The 5,756-nt window shown below is 43.8% G+C and overlaps 1 pseudogene; it reads left to right on the forward strand.

Moving 5' to 3' along the window:
- Nucleotides 1–3,355: 3,355 nt before the first annotated feature.
- LOC125352271 lies at nt 3,356–4,179 on the forward strand (annotated as a pseudogene).
- Nucleotides 4,180–5,756: the final 1,577 nt, after the last annotated feature.

Here is a 5,756-nt window from a genome sequence, read left to right on the forward strand (position 1 = left end):
AGACAGTAACTACTCTCACATTTTGTAACTCTCTGGAATTTTCCTTGTATGTAGGAGCAAGTGTATAAATATTCTTTCTGCACAATGATTAGTTGTCTGCTTTTTCCACTTACTTACTGTCTCTTTCCATATCAGATGGTATTCCCACCTCATCCTGTTTTTGTGTATTTGTGTCAATATTGGGGCTTGAATTTAGGCCTTGTGCATCAATTTGACTTTGTTGCTCAGATCTGATGCTCTACTACTTGTGCCACAGGTCCGCTTCCAGTTTTTGGTGATTAATTGAAGATAGTCTTTCTGCCTGCTCTGGTTTTGAACTACGATCCTCAGATCTCAGCCATCTGATTAGTTAGGATTACAGGCAGGAGCCAGCAGCGTTTGGCTCCACCTTGTTTTTCAAGGTAGTAAGGCCTATTTTTAGCATTTAAGGAACAACAATTACCATACATCAAAAACAAACACAAAAAAACACCTCTCTTATTTTTGCTTCTTATTCTAACTTCCCTGAGAAAGGTCTTGTGTGGTGTAATTACAATGGCTTAGGGAGTCTCTCCCAGTTACACATTTTCCCCCTGGCATTCATTCCCAGGCCTGCAGTTCTCTAATTAGATATACATCCTTTTGATTCTAGTTTTGCCCTTCTGCTCCAATGCAGTATGCTTGGGAATCTTGTCTTCTTCTTCATCCCAGACTTAAGACCCACAAATATTTCAGATCCTTTTCTGGGCATAGGCTTAGCTGAGAGAGAAAGGTGGCCTGAAATGGGGACCTTGGAAACTGGGGATGTGGGAGTGAGGGAGGAAAAAGGAGAGTGTGGAGCCTCTCCTTAGTTACTCCCCACTTCTTTCTCCAGAGTCCCTGAGGGTGTGGTCATATGAAGGGGAGACATGATCTACAGAGGCTTCCTCTTAGATTTTTTTCCTTTCTTTCCTCCCTCCCTCCCTCCCTTCATCCCTCCCTTCCTTCCTCCCTCTTTCTTCCTTTTTTCTTTTCTCTTTCTCTCTTTTTCTTTGTCTCTCTCTCTCACACACATTCTTTTTTCTCATCTTTTCTTTCCTTTTCTTTTTCTTTTGCTGGATCTCTCCTTTGGCTTTTCCAATCACACTGCTGGTGCTCTACTACATGTGCCACACCTCCACTTCTGACTTTCTACCGGTTAATTAAGATAAGAATCTGATATATTTGTCTGCCTAGGCTAGTTCTGAACAGAGATTCTTGGATCTCAGCCACCTGACTATGTTACAGTCCTGAGCCAGCAGTGGCCAGCTTCTTCTATTTTATATTGATTACAGAGTCTTACACTTTGGAGAGTCTTGGCTGAATAGTATTGGATATACATTCTAATTTAAGAGTTTCCTTCTGTCTGAGAAAATATGAAGTGTGGAAAGATCTTACTGGTAGGTGGAGAAAGGTTAGGATTTTTATTCCAGAATAATAAGAAAATCCATAATGAAAATTTTAGACATGTTTATGCTACTACCTACTGAACACACACACACACACACACACACACACACACACACACACCCCAGGTCCTGAAGCTCAGCAGTCTCCTGCTAGCTAGCTTTGGTGGGATAGTATGTCTGCCACATGTGGCATAATGGTGCCAGTTGCCTGGTTGCTTTGAGGATGCTTGTCTAGCTTCGAGTTGTTGAAACCACTGATCTAATTAGCTCAGGCCTGCATAAGTGTCTTATGGGTAACTTCTTTGATGTTAAAAAGCCCAAAACGCCACCCTCAGATCATTGCCATTCTCTGAACACACCTTCCATGAAGAGCCGTGATTCATTATACATGCACAGACCACTGGTTGCTTTCCTTTCCCTCCAATCACCTTCCCCATGCCTTGAACCACCCTGCTTTATCCCATAAATAAAGCTCTGCCTTGCAGAGGCAGCTTGACCCTGTTCTCCCAGACCTTGTTCTCTCCATTTCTTTCACAAGACTTGTCAGTTCAGTAATTGGCATATGGTGTGATGCACTGGGCAAATGGGCCTGTCCGGGTCATAGTGAAAGACAGGTTAATTACTGTAATTTTACTAATTAGTAAAAAATAAAAACAAAACCACACTTAGAATGTTAATATGTGGGAAGGCATAAAGGATTAAGAAAGAGATTCTGTATTAAGGTCCCTCTTCCTGTCTCTGAGTTGATGGAGCGCCTAACTTATCAAGTGTCGGGTAAGGGGCAGTTCCTGCAGGCAGTCTGGAAGAGAAGGATTAGGTGAATAGATGCCAAGGCTGGCCAAGAGGTGGCCTGAACACACCATGCCAATACCCACAAGGAGGGCAGAACACAAAGGAGGAAATGTTCTGACCCAAGGTAGGAGTAGAAGGAAGGAGAATAGAAGGTTGCTACATGTGGAAATGGTCATTGATGATAATTGCTGACATCTTTAAGTTTAATCATAAATGTATTAATCAGCTTTCCTTACCAGAACAAATACCTGAGACAATCAATTTAGGAGGAGAAAAGATTTGGCTTGCAGTTTTAAGAGTTCATAACCAATGATCTATTGGCTCCATTTCCTCTGGACCTCGGGCAAGGCTTTACACCATGTTTGGAGTGAAACAGCTCACTTCATGATGACTGGGAAGTGAGCGAGAAAGGAAGAGCCACAACCACATGTCCCCCTCCCAGTGACCTAAGACCTCATTAGGCTCCATCTCCTACAATGTCTGTAATCTTGCAATAATGCCAAACTGAGCACCAAGTCTTTAATAATGCATGGGCCTCTGGGGACATTCAAGACCCAAATCGCAGCACCAAGTGGATACTGAAATAAGTATATCACGTGCTTTAACTGTTTAATCCTTACTATAGTCATATACATAGATGCTATTGTGACTCAGAGGATGATATGCAGGTCAGTCTAGATTTGCTGCTGGTAAATGTGTTTGAAAACAGACATGAGCTTATTTTCTTCTCTCCTGGGCTATGCTGTCCCTGGACCATTTGTTTGTATCCTCTACCTCTTTTTGTGCATCTATGAAGTCCCATATTAGATATGATATATAATATAACAATATAATGTATATATGTAAAATATATAATATATAAAATATATGTGTGTATTACAACATAACACTTAAATGTATTTTAATTGATACTGCTTGTACTGTTTGTACACATTTATGGGTACAATGTGACATTTTGATATAGCAATACTATGTTTAATGATCATATCATTAGTATATCTGCCATTGGAAGTATTTATTATTTCTTTCTTTTGGGAATTTTCCAAATCTTCTCTAGCGACTATTGCAGCAACTACTGAAATAGACTCTTAATTGAAGTCAGCGGAGGTGGCGGCGACCTTGTGACCTCACATGAGCGTCGGCCTGGCCCTCACAACATGTGCATTATCTTCTTTAAGTTTGAGTCTCACTCTGTTTCTAAAAATGGGCACAGGTTCGTCCTGGCTGCCAACAGGGATGAATACTACCACAGACCAACCAAGTTGGCAGACTTCTGGGGGAACCACAATGAGGTCCTCAGTGGGCTTGACATGGTAGAAGACAGAGAGGGAGGCACCTGGCTAGGCATCAGCGTGAGGGGGAAGCTGGGAGCCCTCACGAACTACCTGCAGCCACAGCTGGACCAGAAGGCCCGTGGCAGAGAACTTGTATCCCATTTCTACCTGACGTTAATAGCTTGTCCTACCTGAAGAAGGTCGCTGCCAAAGGTCACCTATACAATGGATTCAACCTCATAGCAGCTGATTTAAGTACAGCAAAAGGAGATGTTGTTTGCTACTATGGAAACTGGGGAGACTCAGAGCCCATTGTCCTGACACCAGTCTCCCATGGGCTGTGCAATGCACTGCTGGGGACACCTTGGAGGAAGCTAGGCTTCGGCAAACAGCTCTTCATGGGTGTGGCGGAGCAGAGCCAGGTGCTTCTCAAGGATTCCCTCATTGCTCAGCTCCTGGATGTGCTCAAAAATGAGGAGGCATAGCTACCTGACCCAGCCATTGAGGACCAGGGCCAGGAGTATGTGCGGCCCATACTGAATAAGGTTGCAGCTGTTTGTGTGCGCGGCTCCAATTATGGCACCAGAACCAACACCGTCATCCTTGTGGATGCAGATGGCCATGTGACCTTTATAGAACGAAGCATGCTGGACAAGGACCCCTCCTGCTGGGAGACCACCACCCACGAGTTCATGCTACAGAGCTAACTAACTGTCACCACTGGACATGGCCAGAAGGCTCCTGAGAGACCATGCTGTATTGTCAGTGTGGACAGGGACCTTCCATGGCCATACTTCAGTTGAAGTGGGGCCTTTCCTCTTCTGAATGCATAGACAGAACACAACTCTGCTTCCATTCCCACTACCAGGCCTACTTCTTGCAGAAAAGATGGTCACTGTAGTCAGCTGAAGGAAGACCTGTTTATACTATAGAACAGCAGACTTCTTGGAGGGTCAGTGGTCCTACACATTTGAGGGCCTCTCCTATGTATAGGATGGCCTTAAGGGTAGGCCCATGTGAGCTGGGTGGTTCTCTGTCTCCAGGATCCCATGGGCAATGTCCCACAGGCTAGTCCTGTGGGTAATAATGATTGCATGTATTCCTACTTGTCCACGTAAGTGTTGTGGGTTCTGGGCCAGCTTTTGCCATCTCCCATCTCCTTGCTGAGTCAAACTTCACAGGAATCTGAACCTGAGTGTAAACTGTTGTTAATAAAATGTTGAACTGTGGTTAAAAAAATAGACACTTAATTTTTCTCATCTAGTTACCCAATTTTACCTATTTCTAACTGAACCCTGGACCCTATTAACCAACCTTTCCCTGTTTCTCCTCCATCCTTCACAGTCTAGACCTCACACTTGCTAGGCAAGCGCTTTATCACTTGAGCTACATCCTTAGTTCTTTTACTTTTATCATGCTGATTTTGCCTAGGCAGGCCTTGGATACTGATTCCCCTGCCTGAGACTACAGGTGTGCACCACCATGACCAGTCTAGTAACCAGTGTCTACACTTTACTCCTATAGGATCAGCTTTACTGGCTGGGAATGTGGCTTAGTGGTAGAGTACTTACCTAGCATGGATGAAGCTCTGGGTTCAATTCTTTAGTACCACATACACTGAAAAAGCCAAAAGTGGTGCTGTGCTCAAGTGGTAGAGTGCTAGCCTTGAGCAAAAGATGTTCAAAGACCTGGCAAAAAATCAGCTTTACTGTCTTCCACACATAGAATGAGCAGGACTTACTGTATTTCTATACTTTACTTTTTTTTGCTGTTGTTTGTTTGTTTTGGTTGGTCATGGTGCTTGAACTCTGGGCCTGGGTGCTGTCATTCAGCTTTTTACTTGAAGCTCTACCACTTGAGTCACAGTGCCACTTCTGGTTTTCTGGTAGTTAATTGGAGATAAGAGTCTTATGGACTTTCCTGCCTGGGCTGACTTTGAATTGTAATCCTCAGATCTCAACCTCCTGAGTAGCTAGGATTACAGGTGTGAGCCACCAGCACCTGGCTCTGCCTTTGGTTTCTATTGCAGCATTGAGTACAATGGCTGATGCTTCCTACATGCTTTTCTTTTTAAAAAAATTTTTTTGGTCATCTGTGGGGCTTGAACTCTGGGCCTGGGTGCTGTCTCTGAGCTCTTCAGCTCAGGGCTAGTGCTCTACCACTTGAACCACAGTGCCACTTCTGGTTTTCTGGTGGTTAATTGGAGATAAGTGTCTCGTGGACTTTTCTTTTGTCTTTATTGTCAAGGTGTGGTACAGAGGGGTTACAGTCATATGTAAGGCAG

This window comes from Perognathus longimembris, chromosome 6 (assembly GCF_023159225.1).
Source record: "Perognathus longimembris pacificus isolate PPM17 chromosome 6, ASM2315922v1, whole genome shotgun sequence".
In the NCBI taxonomy this organism is placed as follows: domain Eukaryota; kingdom Metazoa; phylum Chordata; class Mammalia; order Rodentia; family Heteromyidae; genus Perognathus; species Perognathus longimembris.